The following is a 27,802-nucleotide window of genomic DNA, read 5'->3' as shown; positions in this document are numbered from 1 at the left end:
CAAGCCGACCTTCGAAAGGCGCAAAGGATGTTGAACCAGCAATTTCACGAGAAATTCCAACTGAAAACGGCGTACATTCATCGGGAGATTATTAGAACCTAGTAGGCGCATTTTAAAAGACATAAATAAGAAATAAACAAAGTGTAATGGATATAAATCAGTATTCAGGAAATAAGTGATAAGGACAGCTACCAATTTTAATGGAAAGTATTGGCGAGATTTTGGACGTAATGCGTATATCTACTTCCACCAAATCTATCCCAACAGGCATTTCACAACAAAGAAATGAACGTGTCTTATTTAAGCCCACATATATGCAGTAAAATAACTGCGAAATTCACCTGAAATTATTGGGACTAATACCCGTGCATAAAGTTTTCTTCGCCCGCACATGCAGTCGATGTGATCGCTGCACAAAACAAGAAGCCTATAGTCATATACATAATATATATTGCTTGATTTTCAAGTCCGACAGAACTGAGTGAAATAAGTACATAATGACTTCAATAAATGACATTTTATTGAAGATGATTCCGATATTTTATCACTTTCCGGTGTCAGTATTAGGATTCTCACATGCACACCTCACTGTCATAAAAATGTGCGTATGGTAACAAAATATACTTCTACAGTAATGCTAAGGCAAAACATGCTGCCTACCCATGAAGGCAATCTGTCTATGATGCTAGAACATGCAAAAGAGATACTTGGGGGCTAAGGTATTAATAGGTTTGGCGAAGGCTAATTACAGCCTATCGATAGTATGGCCATATGCAATTACTCCACGAATAACAACGTGACTTCATGTAAAGTCAACTTTTTGCGGAGAGCTGTCGTGGAACAACATATCTAATGATCAACGATCATATCGTGTTCCCCACAAATTTTATTACTACAAATGAAACACGTAAGTAACAATTGACAAATGTGTACAACGTTGTTGTATGAAAATTTGTGAGCAATACGATATCTCCGTTGTTCATTATTTCATGTGACTTCATGTGGCGTAAGAACGATGACAGCCAGTCTCACATTGCTTGACTTTCCTGGCAGCGAACGAAACCGCGCCTGGTATGGGGAGTATAAATAGATGCAAGTATGGTCATTAAGTGAGAATACGTAAAACCAACGGTGAGAACATTCCTCTACACCAGCCCACGGGATGAATGCTGACACGGGGGCATTAGGAAGGGGGTCGATGACCTATGGTCAAGAGTCCACAGGTGACTTAAGTAACCGGTTACTTCTCTTCATTTCGCTTTTTTCCCCCGACGATTCTTCTTCTTTCATCGGCTTAAGATGAAAACAAGTTTGATCCGACAAGATTAAAAAAATAACCCTCAAGCACACTTGGAATGAACAATAAATTCTATTGCTTTTTTTATCTCACTCCTTTCAAAGCATGCGACATAAGGACGTTCACGGCCAGCGGTTTTGAAGGATTCAAGTTTCATCTGCCGCAGCGGTTGTTTTCACTATTGGGGAAGAAGTTGCGGAGGAGAACGCGCTCACGTCGGTAAAGAATATATTAAATAAACAGGCAAGAAGTTGTGAATTTTATAAATAATTCATAATCTAAATGCAATGTTCAGTTAACTAACGACTGCAAATGGAATTTTTTTCTCACCGGCACCAGAATCTTGGATTCTAATAACGAAGGCAAATAGAAATAATGATAATTGAAAATTAGAACGTTGTGTACAGTATTTATTAATTTACTACGAGTTTCAGCGAATCACCTCGCCAACATCAGGTGCAAAACAAAATTCTCACGTTATTAAAAAATTATTCATTGGAATTTTTTTGTACGTCATGATGGCGAAAGTGATTCACTGAAACGCGTAGTACAATAATAAATACTGTGGACGAACACAAAGTTCTAATTTTCAATTATCATTATTTTTTTACACAACATCTCGCCAAACACCCTTGAATACATCTTCAATAGTTTTGTTGCCGGGAGTGAATTGTAGAAACGAGACGAAAAAAATAAAACTTGGGGAATTAAACTGAGAGTTGAAACGAAATCGGAGTCAAAACTACAAGTATTTCGGGTCGAAACTAAACTAAACCTCTGGGACGTAACGAAACATAGATTATGTTTTGCACCGGAAGGACCACGTGCTTCACCTTCGATCAGTTTATCGTCGACCCACTCACCGAGTACGAAGTATGCTTGACTGGAGTAGAGGTTCGCCCTACCGCCTCGACGTGCATGGGGCACTTTTCCAATTATAATACGCAACGCAGTATTCAGTCGCAATATGACCAAGCTAAATTCTTTAACCTCTCTACATTCTGTCATGAAGTGGGTCGAAACTATTCCCTCTTTACCCTCTCCACTCACCAACTGGAATTGAAACTTAACATTGAGCAGCGGGGTTTCGATTAATTTAGTTTCGTCCCCGGGAGTAAAGTTTCGTCCCGGGTCGAAACTAAACTCCTTGGTGCTTTTTATTTCGTGCGGGAACGAAACTAAACCTATGCCTCGTATTTTAGTTTCCCTATGAGTAGAAACTAAACATTTTCGTTTCGTTTCACTTGCCACCCCTGGTTCAAACCACTTCCGAAAATGATTGGGATATACAGTCAAAAGTACACCCCATCCAAATGGTCCCTTTTACTTCTGGTATATCAACCCTGAAATGTCCTATCAAAGTGAACCACTCCCCTTCCCACAAATATTACAAAAGAGGATCCTCAAGTCGGCCTCTAAATATTTTGTCAACCACCGCGCATTTAAATAGGTTTACAAGAGTCGTCACTCGTGTCGCTGACGGACAAAGCGATCCGATTTTCACAGGGAAATAAGGCATAATTAGGGACTTAAAATGAATTTTATATAGGTACTTGATGGTGTGATCAATGAAATTTATAAAAGTTTTTTCTCGAAATTACAAACACTATACTGCAAAATATTTTTTAAAAGTGGATCCCAACGCACTCATCACTGCGCCGCGGACATTTTTGAAAACCGATTAAAATGCGACCGAAGTGGCAACAGGAACCTGCCTTCTATGGAATGGAATTGGGCCTCCTGTATTCAGTGCATGCAGTACTCTTGCCCCTCCTTATGAATCCGTGTAAGGCATGAAATGGTGGAAATAAAATATAAACAATGATAAAATACAAACAGCAAATGGAAATTTCCACACTTTAATATATAATTCCACTACTGACCATTGTTACAAAACTCTTTGTCATTTCCACCTTGACAATTTATGTTTTTTTATATTTCATCGTGGACTCCTACTCCTAATTTTAATTTTTTTATGGGTACGGTATTGACTGGTATAGGTGCGAACAAAATTATAGGAAGCGGACCATTCAGCCATTGTGGTAAACGATTGATACTATTTTTGATCCGCCTCTTGGAAGATTTCTGAACCCTACGAGATATTTGATATACGGCTGTCGAAGGATCCCGTTGACTATATCAACAAATAATGATGATATGTTCAAATATATTCTTGCAATTTTCCACAGTTATGAAATTTATTGCAACCTAGGTTTCAATGTTACTACATCATCTTAAAGGTGATGATTGAAAAATTGCAAGGTAGTATTCCGCAGAAAATTGCAATTATTTAATCAAAAGGACAATTTCCACTTCATCTCGCTCGAATCTTCCGACTTCATTAATATTCATTAAATGCTCATTTCGGACTGCTGTAATTCTGCTCAGTGGCCGTTGTAGAGATTTTAGAGATAAATTATCGAGGTTTATTGCCCATGATGATTTTTATTAAGGTAAGAACCTGGCCATCACATTCGATTACTGAGAACTTGTAGAGTTTATAGAATACTTGGAAAAAAAAAAAATATTTTTTAACTTAGCTCGCGAATATTACCTAAAAAGCGTTTATGTTTCATTTTACAGATTAATTTCATTAAAAAAAAGCTTCAATCTTTTATCGAAACGAACGAAAATCTCACATTAAGTGTTTTTAGAACCATTAATCTCCACTCTATTAAGATAATGAAAGGGAACTCAAATTTCCCTTCTCAAAAAACGTATCGCGTAATACACGAATAACTTATAGGGTTGGAGCAATAAAAGCAATACTACGAGGACCGGTGAAAGCTGGAAGATGATCTGGCGTGAAGCCTATCTCTTCGCGTACGATAGAAATTTATCGCGGTTGAAACAAGATTCACCATGAAAAGAAGTCGCATACAACTGCTACGTCCTCAAAAACTGATGCGAGTGAACGAAGTGTGCTCCAAGAAGTTGACTGGGAGCCGCTGAAGGCTCGCAGGCAGCGTGGTGAGCTTCGATTATTTGACCAATTAAGAACAGATCTCTTTTAGTGCGATAAGGGAAACAATATCTCAGGACCTATCACGACGCCTCTCAATTTGGCATCGCCGATAAAATAAAGAAGATATTTTGCCAAACGGATAGGTATGGAAATTCGTGTTTCCCCGTACAACGGCAGCGTTACGTCTTACAAATAGGTTAGTTGAATTCTAGTGTTGCCTACTAACTTATTTATCCCTCAATTCATATTTCTGAATTTTTCTAGTATTTCAAGCACTATTTTTTGCTGTGTTCTAGCTTCACAGGTAGATTGCGTTCATAATAAATTGGCAAGCTTTGCCTTTGCATGAAAGTGGAAATTTGATTTGTAAGTATGCGTAAAATTTTAATGACCGTATGGTGTGCATGTGGGAATCCTCTTAAATGATGCATGCTGGTGATTGATCATCCACTGCAAAGCACCTTAGGGGTGGCTCGCAGCGTAAAATGTAGAAATAGATGTACATGAAACAATAAAGGGCTTATATAATATGACTCGGTAGCCAAATGTCTCCAAAGCGCATCTTTTCTTTCTGTGAAAAGATAAATGAGGATGGAGTGTCCTGAAATTCCCTACACAGGCATACTGAACCGACTTGCGGGGTAGTATGCTGATGGAGAAGAAGAAAACAGAAAAATTCTATGAGGAGGTGGAGAAGAAATGGAAGGTATCACCAGAATTGGCTCCACAAGCTCAAGAAGTGGAGTTCGTGGAGAGACTAAGTTAACATGTATACGAGAGTCTAAAAACTGCGGTGGAATTCGAGATACATATATGAGCGAAGGATGTGGTTAGGGCGAGAAGCTTTTGCGACTTGGAGGAAACCCACGGGAAGGATGAGAAAACCCCGCCACAGATAAAGGGAACTTACAGTTATGCCTCGGGAAGCGAGCGTGTATTGTGAGAAGAAGAAGAAAGAGGAAGCGGAGATAAGAGATGTGATGATGATAAGTGCACACACAAAACTACGAAAAAACACTAAAGTGGGAAGCGAGCAGTCTCTTTTTCTTAGGAGCCCCACTAGATCTTTTGCGGTTTTCAGAATACCAAGGATGTTTTTGAGAAATAATGCGCCGCGGATTTAACGAGCAGGGTATATCCATCGTAGCGTGTCGTTGACGCCGTGAAAGCCGGCTTCTTTTTCAGTCGAAAAGATCGGAAATCTGTGACGGAGGCACAAGTGAACTTGAGGTAGCCCAACGCATATCACCACCGGCGATTCTAGTGGAACGAACCATAAAATGTACCAGTAAAAAATAACAAAAAGTACAACAAAAAAACTAAAGAGAAAATAATAAAACAATACAGTGAATCACCTTCAAGGCTGAGACTACGTCAGCGAAATGTATCCAGAAAAATAGATCTAATAAAATAAATTAACAGAATCAATGTAGTGTGCGAAGGTTGTGATGACAAGAAAGCAAAATATCATTCAACCACGAAAGTAGCAACAATAGTAACCACTTTCATTTTTACACTTATTAATGATCACACATTTCCTGCACATTTCAGGGGGTATTGAACCCCTAGGAACAACGGAGACCTGCTCGCTAAAGCATTTGATCCTTTACTCCAAATTGCTATAGAAATATAGAAAATGAATTTCAAGGCATTTTAAATATGCTTGAGTTCATGTATATCTGCAATAACTGCTAACAATGTAGTCGACAAATTCTGGTTTTCCCTCAGTCCATATCTAAGTACAGAGGCGATGCCGATAGCCGATGCAAGTGATGAAATTTTTTCTGCATTTTCCACCTAGGGTTTCCCAGAAGGATGTAAAACCTATAAATTAATTCAGCTTGAGATCTCACAATTTTATCCAGTGCAAAAGCCTAAATCTACATGAAAGGATATCTAATAATGAGACCCGAATTTTCCAGGAACAAATAACGAATAAAACACTAAACTTCCACAGGGGAAATGTAAACAATAACCCTGAGGATTACCAAACGATCAGACTAAATGCTTGGATAACCTTCAGCACAGCATTTTTATTTATAAAATATTATACCCTTAGCTCAGATGGAGAGTGATTAACTCCTCATATGATTAAAGGGAAGATAAGTCATGCTTGAAGTGCACAAGTAGGTACATACATACGCTGCGGGTTTCAATTTTTAAACGTGCTAATTAATTTTTTTACCATTCGAAATGCAATACAAAGCTCACAGTAATAATTACAATCAGGAAAAGACTGCCCAATTCCCAATTAGCAGAGAGGTGGGCTCCTCTGTTCCATCTCAAATATTTCGTCGCGAGTTGAATGAACTCTTGAGAGATTCCCTTCGCTGGCCACGCTCATCCACGTAATAACGTCATTGCCACGATTCCAAAGAAACACACCTTTAGCCCACGCAAGACGGTTTATTGTATCTCTGAGGAATAATTTCACCAATCATTCCGCAGCTTAGGTAATTATTATCAACGTAGCACAACGGAAAATAATTAATTTTGTCCGCATATTTAATCATGTACTGTTTTCTTGACACTATTTGAGGAATTTAAGTATGGCAAATGCTCAACAAGAATGTCGACTTTAAATTTCTTTTTGATTAGAATGTACTCCTTATTGTACAGATAATCCTCATTGTCCTCATGATAAATCCAATGGCATTAGATGACCTTATAATCTAATTACACTAACACCGACAACTCATTTGAGACGTTTCAATATGGTATCCATATTAATTAACTGGACTGATTTATTAAATTGCAAGTAATAATAATTAATGAGGAGACTCTATGTCAATGAAGTAAAATACAGCTGGGTTTGAGCCTACGGTCACAGGTAGTCATGCATAGGTTTTATTTTAGGCTAAAATACTATGCAGAAATCATAAATCTAAAAATCTATTTCAGGAACCAAACACTTATGCGCGAAATCAAAATATTAATAAAGCTAGATCAGCATATTGCTGAAACCTCAATGCACACAATATCTCACCATCATCCCTATCAATTAATAAAAAGAGCATGCTTGATGTCATTTAAACGAATACGATAAATGTCAAGAAAGAAGGATGCATAATTTAAATTTCACTGTTCAAATTCTCTAACTTCGCTTGTCAAAAATGAAGCAGCAGATATTGATTTTGTACAGGAAAATATTTCCTTCTCCGATTAAGGATAAGAGTTTTAATTGTGGATACTATGCAAGTGTTAACCGAGGAAAAATTTGTTCTTTCCACATCATCAGAAAAAGCTACCCCATCAATTTTATCCGGATTCAAGGGGTTAGAAGCAGCCTCCTTGACAAAATTAACAAGCTAATATCATTCCCGTACCAACCACGGTCAAAACGCATACGGCATTGTATTAAGACATCTTCTGTTCGGTTTCCCACTGTGCATTTATTTTACTTAGCAGAGTCCTTTAGAGACACGATCTCTTCGCGGACACAGTACCACGGATGAGAACTAAACCCCTCTTTCCAAGAACTTTTCTAAGAAGCGCTGTTTCGATTATCTCACCGAAAATGACACTTTCTAGGTTTTAAAAGAGAATTAATGCAAAAAACTATAGCATGGATGGTGAGAATTAGTCTAATAATAAATACCACAAGCAAAATTGCAGGTGCCGTCGAGTTTGGAAGCTGACTCGAAGAAGAGATTCAAGATAGAGAGAAAGAGAAGTTAGGTAAAGGCTTAGAGTTTAAATGCCAGTTTAATAGTCCCACATCTGAAATACGTGCTCTGTTTCATTTGTACCCGGGAGGAATTAACCCTCCTATCCTATGATTTCATAATATGAATGTGAATTAATTTTATGCAATTTCGACAAGGCCGTTTTTCTGACAAATTCAACGTATTAAGGGGTCAGTGTAGAAATATACATTTTTGATTCAGATCAATTTTTTCTCAGACTCAAAGAGTTGGTTGGGATAGGAGAGGAAAGGATTCGCTAGAAATTAAGCAACGCGTGGGAGTAATTTATGGTTTTAGTGCCAGTTCCATATCCTAGGTCAGATTAGAAGCCAATCGCTCTTCCTATAGGGCTGCCACGCCTCTCAAGACTTGACACATACATTCATATTACCTTTGCATCTGCAGTTCAACATACTGAATTTCCATGAAATGTCAATAAAGATATACAATGATATTGTGGTTCAAAATGTGAACGCGTACACCCAAGCGAAATAGCCATAATAACGGCATTACCTGCATCATAAAGAGCCTGGGATCTTACGTTCCCGAGGCTCAAAGCGGCGATACAACAAGAAACATTAAATGACAACTTTTGCAGAGGTAACTTTGAGAATTCGACCTTAAAGAGGACCTAATCAGTTTATTCCAAAAAAAGGGTTGAAGTAAAAAGGTAATACTCTGAGCTATAAGTGAAATTGTGCATTAATTAAGCATAGTTAAAAATTCAATATGACTCTTAGATCAAGAACAATACGCCTAAGTTTAAAAAATACGTAATAAACATAGGCTAAAATAAGTATGTTGAGGATATATTCACTTGATTATGATCTGAACGTAATAATAGATGGCATACACGATAAAAACAGATTGGTTAAGAGTAGTGTTAATAAGAGTATTAAATGAGACATTGCAATATTTCCACAGAATTTATTCGAAAACGTGTGTTTCGTTGTCACAACAACATTATCAAGTGCACTTGTCCCCGAGACAACATTATCAAGTGGAGTTTCCTTGTTACAACAACATTATCAAGTGGAATTCATATGGCTGTATTAACAACGAAACGCGTCGTGTTAGAATATATACTACGGAAATATTGCAATATCTCATTTAACTAATAATAAGAACTTTACCGCATCGCGCCTCATAACATACAAGATACTCGTTTATTTCGTATTTTTTTCTTTCTTTTTCAGGGAAATTCTCTCAGTTGGGAACTTGGTGGTTTGAACCTTGACGGGGGCCCTGGCGGTATGGGAAGAGCACATAACGGAATTTCCCGTAGAAAGAACTCTCTCGAAGGAGGTGGACCTGCGTGGCGGTGGGAGAGGGGGGGAGGAAGGGAGTCTCGTGCCAGTTCATACCCTTTCCCCTCTTTCCCCCACCCCTGCACACTTCCCCTCCTCAATCACAGACCCCACCTCCCCCATCTAATCTCCTTCCCCCCACCTCCCAAGACAAAAACCTCTCCACTTCCTCTTCTTCTGAGTCTCTTCCTGCTCTTCCCGTTAGATTTGCACTACCCTCTTCCTCTCACGTATCCTTATATTGAAACAAGGCGCTCCTTATCCGCACGTGAGTGTTTATTAAGGCGGACTGTACCCCAGCAACTCCTCCATGATCATTTGCATCCCTCACGCATTATTTTAAAAGGGGCAGAAGGATAATAGTCTCCCCTCATTATCCAAAGAATAAATCTTTTGCCCGAATCAAGAGGGCACGGATGTGTTCCAAAATCATAGTTTTGTGCCCAGGAATCCTCGCTCCCGCACGCCAAGGTCCTTAAATACGGTGATTAGGGAATGGATGGTGGGATATTTTGCTATAGAATTTGTGCTTTTTAAAATTCCCGAGTATCTGGGATTACTATAAATTGAGCACTTAAACCTAAATGTCGCTCAATTTTGTATGAAACGTAATACCTACTTCAAATAGAGGTATGGAACACTCAAGAATTGTCGTAAGTATTCCGAATGAGTTCAACCGATTCAGGCGTGATATAGTGGATGCTCAACATATTGCAAAAAAAGGTAGCTGCACTTTTTCACAAGTATTTAGCGTATTGTGCGCATTAAATACTTGCGGAAAAGTGCAAATACCTTTAACTTTCAACTTGTCGTTTGTACCTTTGCATTAAAACGTTAGCCACAGCGTTTGGAAAAAATGAAGAGTTTAAATACTGAATATCCCTTAATTTTACACGCATGGAAAAGAGAGCTTCAATTGTACACACTCTATGAGACAATTGACATTGAGTGAAGCATTGGACTATCAAGCAGAAGCTTTCGGTGTCACATCCGAGAGAAATTTCGTAATTTCCGTATTTTCCACGATAAAATCATCGCGATGGGGTTCTTGGTCAGTCTGAGACTCGGGAAAAAGTGCACACTTTTCCAAAGACGGAATCAGTAAAGTTAAAAGTGTGTTATCCAGTAACTTTTTCCATTTTCTCGGATAAATATCTTCCCGGAGTAATGTGGCTTGTTAATATTCCTCTTCCAGGGTAGGAGTGGCCCATTTCATTCCCTGGGCAACCTCATTTCGCGAAGATTTTTTACTCAGTAATTCATCCCGGGCTCTGCCAGAGGAGAGTGAATTTCAGCCTATCAAGATCATTTCCTTTCCCTGGGCCACATAATTTTGCGAAGACTTTTCATTAAGAGTGTCTAAAGGTTTAACTCGGGAGTTAAACTCAGAACCCTTCGGTCAGAAGCCAAACGCTCTAACATTCAGATGAGGCACACCGTGAATACATATTCGTCAGTCATAACCAATACCTCGTGACGCCTTAGAGAATTGTTTTGTTTCTAATTTTTACCAAACTTTTCTCTTAGTTTGGATAAATTAAGCAACGATTTAGGATCTCAAAATGTATCCAATACTATAGCAATTTACCTATTATGCGTGTATTTTAAATCACTTCAACTAAATATTTTCTCCAAAATTCCCATGAGGTGGCCTAGGTAAAGAAGTCGGCCCTACTAATCCTGAATATGTGAATTTCATGCGCCTTTGTCTTGGTCACCTTGACCTGGGGTGATCTCAAGTCAAAGCAATTATTCAAAGTAGTTCTTCTAGTATCTTCAAGTTGAAGCACGGAGAGAGTGACCACCCTCCGAGAAGAAATAATGACTCTTACAAGGCAGATGCTATTTCTTATATGATTAAATTTTCGTTGCTTGGCGTACCAATTCCGCAGATACCACTCCTTTCTCTCCTCACACTCTTCCGTCTCCGACTCCAACGACTTGCATTCCTTCACGACCGAAAACGAAGATCCAGCCAAAAACGAATACCTACAGAACCACGCATGCTTTTTTCGCTTGACAGATAATTGATCTCATGGAATCCGTTGTTTTCACGCATAATTTAATTATTTTAACAAGATATTTCATTGAAAACATTTTATACCATCATTGAAGCTAAGTTCCTAGACACTGAATGCCTAAACACAATCTTTCATGTTGGATTCTTCCAAAGGCCTCTTCTGTAATCTAGGAAGGTAGGGTCCACTCCTCAATATTTACTAAGCCTAAATGCTTCAACATTCACAATGCAATTGAAAAATAGCTTTTTATAGTTTTTGATATATAATTGCATACTTAAATCCAATTTCATCCCATTTTTTGATGAATGCATTATTTAGCGTAAGTAGATTGACGTCGATCATAACCAATTTCTCGTGACATCTTTGGGAATTGTTTCTTTTTTCTAATTTTTGCCAAACTTTTCCCTTTTTTTGTATAAATTACACATATTTTTGGGTCTAAAAAAGTATCCAATACAAGCTCTAGTAATTGCCCTATTATGCGTGAGTTATAAAACAATTCAACTCAAAATTTCCTACAATGTGGAATCAAGTAGAGATGTACTGCTTTTAATACGGGATAAAAATTTCCAGGGGTAAGAAGCATACTAACATGTGATAATTTTCATTTGAATTAGTTTATTTAGAGAAGTATTAATTTAGTCCAAATTTCAAATTTTCATATCGTTGTAAAAGGAAATGATCTAGCTAAATTACGCCTAGCATATATTAAAGTTTTTATTGTGCGGGGGAAAAACGAATTCACATAACTATCCGTTATGCAAAATAGCTCTCTCAGATAATCTTTTGTGCATACGCAGTAACGTTTTATCGGGTTTCGCATCGTGACAAATCCTGCATGTCTCCTTCGCTTAGCAGCGGCTACTTGGCTAACGACATCTTGGCTATGAAAATGAAAAAAGTGCTCAATTGTGATAATTTTAGCATTGTTGAAGACACGTCTCGAAGAAATAATGAGAACAGCTTGATACTAGTTAAATATAAAAGAATGAAAACTGAGTGTCGAAAATACTACTACTACTTCTCCATACAGATGGCTTCCGTACTTCAATACTGGCGCCAAAACCGTTCACTATATTCCACACTTCCGCGGAGAGAGCATTTGTGGACTTCAAAAGTGTAAGGGAAAAGGTAATGATTTATGTGGGGAGGAAAAAAGGGAATTATTTCCTCGGAAATGCTAAGGTGTGGGAAAGAGCGGGAACGAGAGTTGGAGGGAAGATATGAAGACTCCAATCGTTGATGAGGGAAGGGACGGGAAACGTTCCCATGAATGGGGAATGGCTTTCGGCGAAAAGCGCGAGGTGGGGAAATAAAAAAAAGGGAGTGAGGAGTGATTCTTTGCGAAGCGGTGGAGGGGAGGGCATCGCCGACGGAGGAACGGTCTGAACTTGCCCCCCAACTCACGCAAAGAACGCCAAGTTCAAGTGCTTTCTCGCCAAGTCCACGGGCAATGTGTCGATTTAAGGGCGAGTTGCGAAATTGGTGGCCTTGAAAAAAAGTAATTAGTTCATTCATTCTAATGATTGGCGGCCCTCTTGATGGCTGAAAATTGAATTCCAAATCAAACTGGCTTTGGTGGAAACGCCCAAAATTTTCAATTTTCAAAAACTACTCGTTTTGCTGCACACGTTTATGTTCCTTTGCCTTACATCTTTAACTCGCGGCAACATGCTAGATATACGACAGGAATTGCGGGGATAAGTGTGAAAATGCTGGCTTTGGTGTCGGCGGGGAAAAGTCCTCGACTGCCAGCCAAGAGATCATGGGTTCGGGTAGGTTTCCCCATCTAAGGCAGCGTTGTTCGTGCACGTATTAAATTATTGAAAAACCCTAAAGTGAACGCTCAATGTGTGCTGCATTAGGAGGAATAGGAGTAAAAAATATTAATGTTTATAAAACAAAAGGTTGCTCTCAACATGAACGTTAGTAAATTATTGCACATTCGCATTCTGCACGTAGTGCACGGTTGTTAGCCACAATCTGATAAACGTTTTTTTTCAGATGGCTGGGTTATATAAGGATAAATGTGAAAATGGCAGTATGGAGATGCTTGAGTTGGATTTGGTAGGGGTTGAAGATGACGTCAATAGATCTTCAATCAGGGCGCTGGCACGTAAAAAAATATCCCGCGATCCTACCACCATATTACCTTCTGCCGTAAATATGCATCTAAATATTACGGTACTGTGAACAAGTACTTAGTAACTACTATTATTTGAGTATTCTGCCAATAAAGGTACCTACTACTTCCGGGTACACGATCAAATTCTTTATAAGCGGAAATAACCCACTTAAAAACCAATGGATGGAAAGAAAAGTGCGTCACCAAATAAATTAAGTTTCCTCGAACGAGATGCGAATCATGACTCGCAAAAGAGGACTCCAGTGCATACCATCCAGTGGTGTCACCGCGACACATCCGTGAATGGAAGATGTAATAGTGATAAAATATTCACGATAAAAAATGGGAAGCAATGGCAGATTTATCTTCCACTGGCAAAATATCTTAATCGTAGTTTGAATTACACTTAAAAGGAATTCGAAGCTTTGAAGAAGGTACCAAAACTATAAATTATCTACTTTGAATGAAATAAAAGTCTTAACATGGAGAACTATACATTTTTAATGCCAAAATAGCAAAGTTTAGTGGAAATTTGAAGTAATTCTTCGTTAAAACTTTCGCGGGTACTCGACGTGTTGATCAAAAACTTTTGGGCTATGCCGCCGCGTGGAGATTCCCTTGATTAAGCGACCAGCATCAGTCGGAAAACGTTGGGGCCACCCAAAAATTGATGGGGCAAGATAGCCCAAAAGTTTTTAATCAACATGAAATTCGAAGTGTTTTACCGTGGTTTAATAAGGTTTAAATTTGGATAAAATTATAAATCAGTTTTTTAATACTTGATTATCAACTTGTTACATCTTCGTCAGCAAATAAATAAAACAAATATGTTATGCACGCATGGTTCCAACACTACATATGGTATATTACTCATTATTCCACCTTTAAAAATAAAAAACCAAGTGGAACAAAATCAGACGTATGTTAGAGTTTAAGACTTAAGTATGAACTTAAAAAATATTACCGCACTCTGCTTCCAAATGAACGAAACGGGTGCTGCATGATAGATTAGGCCTTGCACCTGTTTTAAGATCCACGCAGAAAACATGAATTAGGGATTCGTTTCCGAGGAAACACAATTGCGCGCAGTTTACTGCTCCGATAGGTACATAAGAATACACTATGAATTTTAAATAGAAAACCATAAACAGCCCCTTCGCTGTTTTGAATCTTTTATTCGTCGAGACAATGCCATCTCATTTGCTAATCCATCGGCCTGAAAATGCCAGGAAAAGATTACCTCAGACTTCACACTAAACTGCCGTCTCTACATTACATCCGGTGTTAAAAAAAAAACTAGTTGCCTTGGAGATCACATCACAATCTGAAATAAATTCTCAATGGCGTACGATAGGAATCTCACGGAAACTTGAGTCCTGCTCCACCAAATTAAATTGCCCGGAAATTATTTGCCACACAGAAACTAAGAACTATCACACTACGATTTCCAGACCTAAGGTATCTTCAAAAAATTCCTATACCGAAAGCTTTATCCTCGTCTCCTTTTAACGCATTCATTCTGAATGTTGAATAATCGCTAGACCATGGCTGAGGTCTTCTTAAGAAGGTATCTTCTAACAATTTCAATAGCGTCAGTCTCCTGGTCTCATTTTCATGAATTCATTCTGAATGTTGAATAATCGCTAGACCATAGCTGATTGTGAGATCCACGGTTCATAAACTCGATCAAATGAGCGCGGAAAAAACGAACACATAAAAAGTATTGCATAGCAGGCCGCAAAGTCAATACAATGCAAAATTATATATTCCAAAAATTTTTTGATAACTCTAAAATATAAGTAAAACGAGCAAGTTAAATTACAAGCTCAATAAAAAATTATGCTAATTATAAACTAAAGACGGATTTCAGTGTACTTATGTACTTTAACCTGTGTTAGTGCTTCTGTTTTAATATGTAGAAATAGTTTTCCTATCTATTTTGGCAGTTGAAAAGTTGAAAAATCTTGTGTTTTCAATGAGAAAACAAATCAGCCATAACCGTATGCAATTTTAGCTGTATATAATTTTATAATGTAAAATAACGCAAGAATAAAGCTAAAGGAAGGGATATTTTGTAATTCAATTCTCTTATCCATGCATGTATTGAACACACCTACGTCTATCTATATCATAACACTTTTCATTTTCTTGCTCTCTATACTAAAAAGACGTTTTACCAAATCCTACTACGGACATAATTCCGTCGGGCGAATTGATTGATAATTAAGAGTAAAAATATATTAAATTTGAGAAATTCATCGATCAACTGCCCTACGAAGATTTTAAGATGGTAAAAGTCTCATGGAGTTGAAAATTTGGTTCTCGCCTAAGGAAAATAATAAAAAAGGCTAAATCACATAAATCTACATCTACATAATACCCTGCGAGCCACCTCTAGGGTGTTTGGCAGGGGGTGATCAATCACCAGCATGCAGCATGCATTTGGATTCCCACATGCACACCACACCGTCCATAAAACGTCCCGTATACTAACAAACTATACTACTATAGTACTACTAAATACTAATAGTAGTACTACTAATACTAGTGCTACTAATACTAGTACTACTAAAATACTACTAAAATAATAGCATTAGGCCGGTAAAGAATCAATAAACCGACTTATAACGCATAATTGGCCCATCAAAAATTTTCACTCCACGGACACTAACAATATTAGCACATTTCACATAATTTTTGCTTATCTAATGACAACTCTGAGTGAACTCAAAAGAGTTTACGACAAAATTAATAAAGGCATAGGAAAACTCAGACAATGAAAGTCCTGTCTTCAATGGAAAATCCGCCTCACATGTGATAGTTTTAAGGAAGCTAAGGTAGCAAACCAAGCATTTCAAATCACCTTGCCCGCCGATCGTAAAGAATATTGTATGCAAATGAAAGACAGGTAGCTGAATTATAAAACATAAAAATTAAGAATTGGAATCCTAATATTTTAATACCAGTTTGTTAGTTAGGAAATGGTTTGAAAAATTAAACACAATACTACCTGATCGCTGAAAAAGAGCAATTCAAAGGAAGCACGAACATCTCTGAAGAATCCGTAGTTATTTTATATTAATTTTAAAAGTGTATTTATCTGATTTCAAAGTAATCATAAATATCAAAGAATTTCATTCAACGTAATGCCACGACGATGCTGTTTGGCTCAAGTAAGCAACAATGCATCAACTGCGGTACGCACACAATCTTACATTAACCGTCAAGTATTACAATAATTAGTTAAGTCTAAAAAGAATTCTTTATCTATACAGTTCTTGCAGAAATTATAAAAAAACGTGAGAAGAGTCCAATATATAGAGTACAGCGTTTTGGAAAAGTGAACACTGAGGAAAGAAAAAAAATTATAAAAGTTTTCAAGATGTGGGTACGACTACGGATAAAGAGGGGGGAAAGAAGGAAGAATTTCTCGATATGTCGGGTGATAAGAAAACATTTTTATGACACATGTAGGAGGCATAATATGAGGACAGAGGATGTACACAATAAATTTGAAGAGACTTCAGTATGTTATGGTTGAGTGCAAATACGTAAAGCGAATGGAGACAGTGCCATAAGGTACAGGGCAATATCAGGGGATGGGATTAATAGTGGACTTCTGATTTGCATAGAGAAATGAAGTCGTCGAAGAAAGAAGACTGGGTTTCGGGTCAAGTTTGACCATTCGCCTTTCGTGGAAACCTGCCTTAATTGGAAGATTATGGATGAAAATCATACCGAGATTATTAATAAATGGCCTCGCTTATGTTTGACTCGTAGATAGTGAACCTCTGAATGCTTACGACAATAGCGTGCTTAGCGCCTGGGGCAAGGACCCTACCCTGAATGTGTAGCATTAACACGCATGTGGCTTATTTTGAGATGAGGTCTACCCTAATCTATACATACTGACTAGCATTTAACATCTAATACAATTCTTGATAGATGTCATGCCATATAGTAACACAATAGTGAACATCTAGTACGATGCACCTCGTACGTACGCGCCTCGCCGGCATCGGTGGCGGCGAGGTAAAGTCCTTGTCTGCTTATCCAGGGGTCGCGGGTTCGAATCCCGCCTGGTTGGATATTCCCCCATCTAGGGAATGGATGAATGTGCGAGTCCATCAACTTCATTGTAAGAAGGACTGTATGCATAGTCCTAAATGCGGTAGATAAATAAAGACGTAATAAAAATGCATAAAATCTTTTCAGGCTTGAGTTGGTGGAAGATCGATATGCCAATACTTCACGCCCATTCCAAATATCCCCTCCTCATACTTGTCTCGAGGTCTACACCACATCTACAAAATACCCTACGAGGCACCAATGGCAGGGGGTGATCAATCACCAGCATGCAGCATGCAACTGGACTCCCACATGCACATCACTCGGTCCAAAAAACGTCACGCATATTAGGAAATTAAACTACCGTATGCCGTTGGAATAATAATAAAATCCATAAACATGCATTAAGTTTTACATAACCTAGTAGGCTATACTAAAAGTCATCTAATCTATATGTAAGTACTAACGCTGCCGTTATAATCTTTTATTGATCGTGGAAAAAAAGACATTCTGAATCTGTCTGTTCCACAGTCTATCCCTCTTATTTTATGTATATGATCTGATCTTCCGTAGTATGTTGGCGTCCGTAACGCATGGCTAACTTCGTTAAAAAAGACACTGCTCTTTAATGTATCTAAAAGGTTTAGTCTATTTTTTAATCTACGGTCTGACAGAGATTCCCATCCGAATTTATCTAAGAAGTCAATAACACTAACAAGACTATCGTAACGACCTTTCACGTACCTGGCAGATCTTCTTTGCACGCGTTCTAACTCTGTTATTAAGCCGTAAAGAGCTTAAGCGTAAAGGGATACAAATAATGAGAGAGTGCTGGTTTTGGCACCTTGAAAATGACATAAAATGTTGAAACCATGGTCAGTAGTTGAGTTTTAATTTAAGGTTTGGAAATTACCATTTATGTTTTTATCATGGATACGATGAGCTTCGGAGCAATTGCCATAGGATATAAGAAACCTGGTTAGTATAGTGATCTGCGCAGTTACCCGGAAAGCAAAGGTCCGTCGTTCGATTCCCGGTTCAGGGGAATATTTTCTCATGGTAATTCATTTTTATACATACCAACATTTAGGCTGAAGCACTATACGAGGGATATTTTAATTTCAGTTCAGTTCAGAAGCTCAACGGCGTGAAATAAGTTCTAGTTATTAATCAACACACCAGAGCCGAGAGTAAGAACACACTCTCGGTTCATTCCGGAGCGGCAAGAAGTTCGAGGTTGCGATGTGGCAGCCATGTGTCGTAATGGAGGACTCCACCATCCAACCTCCCACTCCCTGCAGCCTCGTAATGAGGAAGTGAACGCAAAGGCGACCCCAATAGAAGACGACCGCTCATGGTGTGGGGTGCGCTGCGCGGCGTGATTCATTCCTCAACTCAACACCACCAACACCACCTCCTACTCCATCCACCGTTCCTGGAAGGACTCAAAATGTGTGTCGCTCGAGGAGAGGCGATCTCAAACAAGGAGGGAAAGAAAAGGATAGGCGGAGGAGGGGTGAGGAAGTCGAAAGGAAAGGACGGAGGAAGGACGAAGGCGAAGAAAAGAGAATCTGGGCTCAGCCCTGGACGGTGACGTCAGCCGAGACTTATGCACGCGGATACAGTTAGAGGAGTTGCACACCTACCTATCCAGATGAGACAGGAGTGTTTGTTTTTTATATGCTCACCTTCTCCCCCACCATTCTGCGACTGCTTCTCGCGAAAATGTCATGCGGAAGAACGTCATCCTGTTATTTTCCCGGGCGATGTTTTGATGTGACGCATGGAAACTTATTATCGAGAGAAAAAAGAAAATGAAGCGAGACAATTGTCTCGCGAGTACCGTTAGGAAGTTACCTTTATTCATGGCTAAAAGGTCCCTGACGACACTCATTACACAAGATGTAAGTAAATAAGGTCATATCAAAGCGAAATAAGCAAACACGTTTCCTGTTATAGGCCCCATATTGGCAAAGTTCCTATTCTACACAAATGCGGATGTGTAGCTATTGAAAAACGTGAATGCTGAGAGTGAACTTCTGTTTTCTAAACAACCATAAAATATTCAAGTTAATCTCCGCAAAAACAATCATATTCGTAGGTTATGACCGCGAATTAAGGACGCAAAGTAAGAGGCTAGAAATATCACTTGCTCACGCGCATGCAAACAGTCGTAATTCTATTTCAAATTTAATAACACTGATTTTTTTTGTTATTTTTGCCATCCAAGTATTCACCATCATGACTGGAAGAAATGCACATTATGATATTATTTCAAATTTTCAATCTAAAAAGTCCAGTTCCTTTCCTCGCACTCGAAAAAGTATAAACACCCACATAGTACCCTGCGGATCACATCTACGGTTTTTGGGAGAGGGTGATAAATCACTGGCATGCAAGAGGATTCCCACAAGCACACAACACGGCCATAAATGTTAGACATACTAACAAATTATTTATACTTTCACATCCGCGAAACTTGCCAATAAGGTAATCTGCCTATGAAGCATGCAAAAAATATTGTAAGAGAAATTAGGAAAATTCATAAACTTGCGATAGGGAATTGTAAGTTAGTAGGGTACACCAGGGGTGCAGCTACGATTTAAGGATAGGGGGGGGTTCAGGCACAACTAATACTCAGGGGGGGGGGTATTGTAAACCCGCCAGGGTAATCGGGATTTGTGGGGGCCCTCCTTCAGAAAAATCTTAAGATTAATGGCGAGTTTTACGGCTTTCTGAGGGTTATTTGATTAATTCTAGCACTATTTTATAAGCAATCCTAATCCAATTAATTAAAATGGAATAAACTTAAATATTTCTCTGAGCTCTGGGGGTGGTGGTTTATCCCCCAAACTCCCCCCCTCGCTGCGCCTTTGGGCTACACCATAAGTCAACTAAAATATTTGTTAGTCCTAACACTGCAGTTGAGGCTCACAAATATATTATTAAACAAGATGTGCATAACAAAAGGATCTACAACTTATGTCAAAGAACTTGTTTCCCTTATAAAGTAAACGTTAATGCATGAAGAAAATCGGACCAAGGACAGGTAGTACATTTCACGGTGAAAAAAAGCATTAAGTAACAGTCTATATGTGGGCTAGGAAGTCCTCAACTGATAACGTACGCATAAATAGCCATCAACGTAGAGAGCTTCCGTTTGGAAGAACGCCCTTATCATATTGATTGACCGACGGATTGTTCCACCAATAATAGGAAGTGGACACAACACAATCACCCGTTAACAGTCGTGAAGTCCATTCATTTCATCCTCCAAGCCAAACTGGGTAACTGGGCTGAAAGGGCACTCGACGAAAACGAATGACAGATTGCGTCGTCTGTTTAAATGCTTAAAAAAGCAACCACAATCGTGCCGTGAACCCATCAACAACTCCTTTGAGATATTATCGCATTTCGACACCGGGCGGTTTTTCAATCGAGAATTGAAATCTCCAATTCAAACGATTTGAGTCTAGCACACCCACTGTCTCGCCTGCCTGTCGGGATGAGAGAAGGACACCTCCTTCCTAAGAGGAGAGAAGATCAGATAATAATAATAAATTAAGAGAGATAAACTGCATAATGGATTGATTCAGTATTTCGTTTTTTTCCGCTATTGATGAGAGGGTATAATGGCAGCGTTAGGGCTTACAAATAGGTAAGCTGATTTGTAGTGTAGCCTACTACCTTATGGATTGCTTAATGTATGTTCATAAATTTCCTTTGTATTTCTAACCACATTTTTTCAATGTTATAGCTTAATAGGCAAATTGCCTTCACGAGTAATTTGCAAGCTTTGCCTTAGCATGAATGTAGAAGTATAATTTGTAAGTATTCGTAGCATTTTTATGACCTTGTGGTATTCAAATGAAAATCTTCTTGAATTCTGGTGATTGGTCACCCCCTGCTCCCTAGAGGTGGCTCATAGAAGATTTTGTAGACGTAGATGCTAGAAAAGGATTTTAGGAAATGCCAAATATAGAACCTATCTAAATCTCAACCACTTTAATTGGTATAAGGCTCTTAAAAAATAGCAATGTTCTGCAATTATTCACCTTTATTCTCGATCCAAGGGGATTTTATTCCAAGGGGCAATTATTGATCACCCCTTGCCAAACACCCTAGATTTTCCTCGCAGGGTATTACAAGTACATGTAGATCATCACATCTCGACACCGGGTGGTTTTTCATTCGAGAATTGAAATCTCCAATTCAAACGATTTGAGTCTCCTCTCCGACACCCACATGTCTCGCCTGCCTGTCGCGATGAGAGAAGGACGCCTCTGCTTCTAGAACGAGGGAAGGAGTGCATTGCCCAACATTTAAGGGAAAAAGGAAGGCGGAGTGGGAGTGAGCGAGAGAGAAATGACTCGGCGAAAGTATACACAAGAACCGATGACACACACCTCGATCCCAATAGCGGTAAAACCCTACGGTCTCATTTTTTTCTCCCCCATACCCCGGTGCAACCCTTCCGCCTCGCCCTCCATCTCCCAACTCACACTCTCTACGTCCCTCCAATAGTTCATCACTCTCCCTCTCCTCCCACGCACCCCAATTCAACCTCGTCCGTGAACCTCACCTTCTCCGAACAACAGTTTTTCGCACGTACTCCCCTCTCCCATTTTTCCCTCTCTTCCCCACACTTTAACACCGGTAATACCCCGAAGATTTACTGGTCACGAAATCATGTGCGCATATGCAAAGATTGGTTGAAAGCGGCATGCACGGTTAATAACTTAATTAATGTGTAAATACAACACAGCCCATTGTAATATGAGTTTTAATGAGTAGGTGGATATTTTTGCCTTTGCATGAATGTGGTAGTGTAATTTGTTAGTATTTGTAGCGTTTTTGTACCGAGTGGTGTGCATGTGGGAATCCTATTGCATGCTGCATGCTGGTGATTGATCACCCCCTGCCAAAGACTATAGAGGTGGCTCGCAGGGTATTATGTAGATGTAGATAAATATTTCTGGCAGAAAAGAATTTGGCGGTGGGATCGCGATTTTTTTTACTTGCCTACGAAATTCAAAAGACCATGATTGAAGATTTATCTTCTTCCGCGTACAATAAGGGACCATAATACCTTTGACAGTTTAGCTCTAGGATAGATTTCTTTAGACTAGCTAAAATATGCTCTGCATGAAGGGGTAATAAGGTGCAATATTAGTAAATACTAATTCTCTGCATTTAGTTTTTGGCACATTGTAACTCATTTATAAATAGCTTACTAGGCTACCTATTCGTTTTCCTATTACCAACTGGTAGTTTTATTCGCATGGTAGTATGTTCGTGTAGCATGCTTGGTGCGGAATCACCCCGTGCCACAAATCCTGGTGGAGGCTGCATGCCACCTCGTAGATGTAGGTTTATGCTTTCGAAGTAACTGATTTCGACCGGGATAAATCTATCGTTGAAAACGGCTTCCCGTGAGAGTTTTGGTGGCAGTGGAAAAGAGTTTAAAATGTCATTCACCGAATATGGAGGTGCAGTGTCTTTCCTTATAGGAAGTAAGTCCAATAAAAGATTTACGTATAATTCTCATGAAAATGTCAAAAAATGCTCTTTTCGATATTTCATCTGCTGTCGGCAGAATCAAATACTCTTCCTGTGCATTAATACCTGGTAATTGCAGTTGAGAATAAAATTTTCGTGCAATCTGAGTGGAGGAGATATATATGAGTACCCAAAAAGTAATCAAGCATACAATATCTATCAAACAAAAGACGCAAGTAAATTTGCAATACTATATGACGTCGATACGTAAATTGCGAAGCAAAGAGATGAATTATAAATTCCGTTACCTTTAATAAATTTAAAGAATTGAGAAAATTGAAAAAGAAATTGATGAAGCGGTGTAAACTAATAATTTACTCAACAGATGATCTGTACCCACGGTAGTAGTGGTAATAGTGCTGCTACGTATTCAAGACCATCTGGAATGCGACATTTTATTCCTTCAAATTCCAGTGGCAGCCATCCCCCTTATGCATGCTACCTGACGCTCAAGCGAGGGAGCTAAGATGGGAGGGAGATTCTTTGAAAAGAGGAGGCAAGTACTGTTAAGCGTGCTATCATAGTTCACGTCGCAGGGTTCACTATGACCTGGTTTGGAGTATAGAGAATTTGCTAAGAAAGTATCTTTATATTTTTTATTCAGTCAATTCGCTTTCCGCCGGTGATAATCGGTTGCAGAGATATCGAAAGTGGTTCGGCTAACTCTCAGCCGCAAGGCCGATTCTTCTATTTGACATTGCTTTTTTAACCACAGTAAAAGTCAATGTCGACTTTTACATTTCTTCCTATCAGGTCTCATTGCCCCTTGAGCTTTTAATACTCCTCAATTCACTTTTTTATCGTTTATATCGATATCCCGCTTATACAGCTGCAATATTGTCTCTAATAGAATTTCTATGACTTTCATAATAGCATATAACTGTAAATGAACAAGCAAATAATCCCCTAAATAAGGCAATTTTGGTGATATTTTTGAATATTATTATTATTTTATTATTACATAAATTGTTACAAGTCGACCATAATGTCGGGTGGTAACATAAAATCAGGAAGCACATAATACAGAGAAACAGAACCAGAATATATATCCATGATAAAAATAACACCCTAATTCTAATCTCATACAACTAAGAATTTAACATTATCCCAATAAAACAATTTAAAACAATCCATTAAATACATTAATTCTAATATAATACAACTAAAAAATAAGCAATTGCCCAACTTCAAACTCTCTTTTTAAAATAGTTTCTAATGATGCTGTAGTTGTGTAGTTTAAAATGATATAACGATGCAAATGTCGTCTATTTTAAAGTTGTCGAATACCAAGCCATTCGTTCGTAAATGAATGTTTAAGTATGCATTGGTTGAGCGTGATATTTTAGCTCCTTTTATCTATATCGGAAAGGAAGGATAAGAACGGAAAGTTGATTAATTTTCGTTTTTATAGTAAATTTCGTCAAGATTGAAGGGCCTACCTTAGCAAAAGCTTTTATCTTCAAAAACTACCTTGAGCGTAGTACAAAGAAAATATAACATTAAAACTATATGCTCTTCCCCAACTTCTTGGTATTGGGTTAGCGATTTTGGAAAATCACTATCGATGTATTACCTTAACTTGTTGGGTAGGCTGGGTAAAATTCTATTCAGTAGAGAATATATAAAAGGGCAATCCAAATAAAAATTACATACCAAGAAAAATTTTCTTATAATAGCCGTTAGCTTTATGTTTTTAATGACACGTAATGTCTTCGTCAAACAAGGTCTTTATTAATAAGCTTGTTTCAGACAAAAATTAAGTTCATTTTTGAGTTAAAAATTTATCCACGAACTAAGCCCCTATAAAACATGCAGATTTCATTGAGGGGTTTGTCTGTCACGGGAAATGAGTATCGTATAATGAATATAGGGTTGAAAATCTGGGTAAACATTTAGGGGATAAAATATCTCGTTCTTTGCCATCACCCAAGTTTAAGGTCCCCGATATTCCTATCAGGTTTGGCCCTACATAGCCTCCGACAATTCCATGCTCGACTCGTGAATTGCTGAAGAATGCTTTATTCCCATAGAGAATCCAGGGCGATGCAGGACAATGCCCTTACGACGATTCACGAGGCGGGCAACGAAAAATTTGCTACAACACAGACCTATCCCGATGAGAATCCTGCACTGAATTTAATAAATTAACCCAGAAAGCCTTTCATTGGTCAACTTAATTTAATTATTAACCGATAGTCAAGTTTTTCTTTGTTTATATTGTGCATTTGCGCAAAATTCTTGAGATTAGTGGATGGATGCGTGCTAGGTAGAAACTCTCACCACGTGCACTAATGTGTGCATGTGATATTTATTTGTTCGAAAGGACATATATCCATACCATTTTATTCCTTGAAGATGATGTAGTAGCTTCTGAGCATAGGTCAGGAATAATTTTTATAATAGTGGATAATTGCAAGTTTTTCTTTCAATATTGAAAAAAATCCACTCCATCACGCTTAATTCCTTTCATTTTATTGTTAAAAAAAAACGTCTTTCTGGCCGTAAGTTTTGATGGTCAAGTGCGAGCAATGGGAAGGGGTGCAACCCACGGGTGGGAAACAGAATTAAAAAAAAAACGACGAGGTCGACGACCTTTCCCGGCCCTCCAAAACGAACGTGCCCACGAACTCCGTATGTAGCTCCGAGCGCAGAAACCAAGAGTCCAAAAGGCTTCGTGGAACGTCATTTTGGGGGAATGCGGGGACATGGCCGTCAGAGTTCGATGAAAAAACATCCCTAAACCCAAACGATCTATAGTGGACGAACCCGTTTTAGACCCTCTGGGGAAATATTTTAAATGGAAAAAGTGGCTTGACGACGCCTCTTCCTTGAGCTTTGAAACCGAACTTGGAAAATTGGCTGATGCATTGGACGCAAATCGCTGGTACTTTGCCTTCATCAGAAGCGTTTCAGTACCTTTAATCTATCTATAACACATGTCTGCTCTGTAAGGAAGCACTTTCAAGATTCTGGCATCGCTTCTATTTGAAATGCTTTATAGACAAGAAACTTTAGACATTTATTACTTGGAATTTCAAAGAGACTATTTGGTAGGAAAGTTCTTTCTAGCGGACTCAGCAACTGTCGAATAATCTCGAATCGTACCTACATCTTGCATAAAGCGTTGATGTATTTAAACGATGAAAAAACATTTCTCTTCATTGCACCAACAATTATGAAGATTAGGTACAAACTAAAATACAAGGTTCGGATTAAATTTCAAAAATTCTCTTTTGGGACTCCGAATACTTGCAAACCAATATTTTTTACTATCACTTTAATGCAATTTTTTCGATTTAGCCCTTTTCTTATTTCGCATTGCCTATTTAAGGCTTAGGCTCACATCCAGACACTAAGTTTCTTTGAGGAGGAAATATTTTTACGAGCCAGAATAATAAAACATTTGTCATGAAAAAAATAAAGAGGCAAAAAAATCTCATTTGAGATGAAAGTTGATTCAATATTCACTGATATTGGTCAACTTTATGTAAATTAGAAATGCAAATTTAATAAACGATTAATACAGTAACATATAACAAGCTATTAGAGCAGTATGGATATTTTTTCTTAAGAATTGTAAGTGCTGAAAAAATCTTCCAAAGGGCTGATAAATGATTCAACAATTTACAAACGTATTAATCAGCAAGGACTCAATGGCAAATAAGGCAAGTCTGACGGCTGAAAACTGCGCATTTCTTCAAGCAGCTGCTGGATATCGAAAAACACACACCCACCGCAAATCATCCAGCCTTATCACCTTCCCCTACCAGATTGGGTGAGCATGCTAAATAAAAAAAGCATTTAGTTGGCCATGAATATGCATATTTTTAACACGCTTCACTCCGAAGGGAGAGAGAAAGAGAGATACGATATGAAATTAATATTGACAGCGACATCGTAAAAGGGATAGATGGTCTAGAGACGACCAATCCAAGACCACCACACACCACGCCCTCTACATCAGCCTTCCCCGCCGAGTCAAAGGGGCCCCCGCCACAACCTACTCTACCCCTCAAATGCCCTTCCCATGCGGAGAGAGAAGGAGGGAGGAGGAAAGAGGGGGTAGAGCTCGAGTCTCTTCCGCGTTCGTGTCCAGACTACACGTCGGCCATCCTCTCCCTCTTTGGAGACGGGATCCGCGCGTTCCTCCTCCGGGGAGTCGTCTATCCAGCTCTGTACATATCACGATGCACGGTAACTACCGTCATGCGATTACCTTGGATATTTGCGACTCAGGGGAAATCTACATGTATTTAATACCCTGCGAGCCGTCTCATGGGTGTCTGGCAAGGGGTGACGAATCAGCAACATGCGGTATATAATGATGATTAAAAAAAAAATAATAGTACACCTTCATGATTCGCCTCGGTTGCGGTGGGGTAAAGTCCTTGCCTGTCAGACTGAAGGTCGTGGGTTCAAGTCCCTAGAGGTGGTCACTATCCACGGCATGGATCTTTGTGTTGTACGCTGTTTATATTGAAACATCCGTTGTAAAAGCCGTTACGTGCTTTTTACGGGGTCTAAATAAATAAAATAAAATGAATATAATACTCTACGAGCCACCTCTAGGAGCTATGGAGGGGTTGATAAATAACCAGCATGCAGCATGCAAGAAGATTCCCACATGAACACCACACGGACATGAAAATGTTACGCATAGCCGCATACTTCAAAAAAATATACTTCCACACTCAAACAAAGGCAAAACTTGCCAACCACTCATAAAGGCAATCTGCCTAAGAAGTTATAACATTTAAAACATGCTGTTAGAATA

Source organism: Ischnura elegans, chromosome 7, assembly GCF_921293095.1.
Source record: "Ischnura elegans chromosome 7, ioIscEleg1.1, whole genome shotgun sequence".
Classification (NCBI taxonomy): Eukaryota; Metazoa; Arthropoda; class Insecta; order Odonata; family Coenagrionidae; genus Ischnura; species Ischnura elegans.
This window is presented reverse-complemented; position numbering follows the sequence as displayed.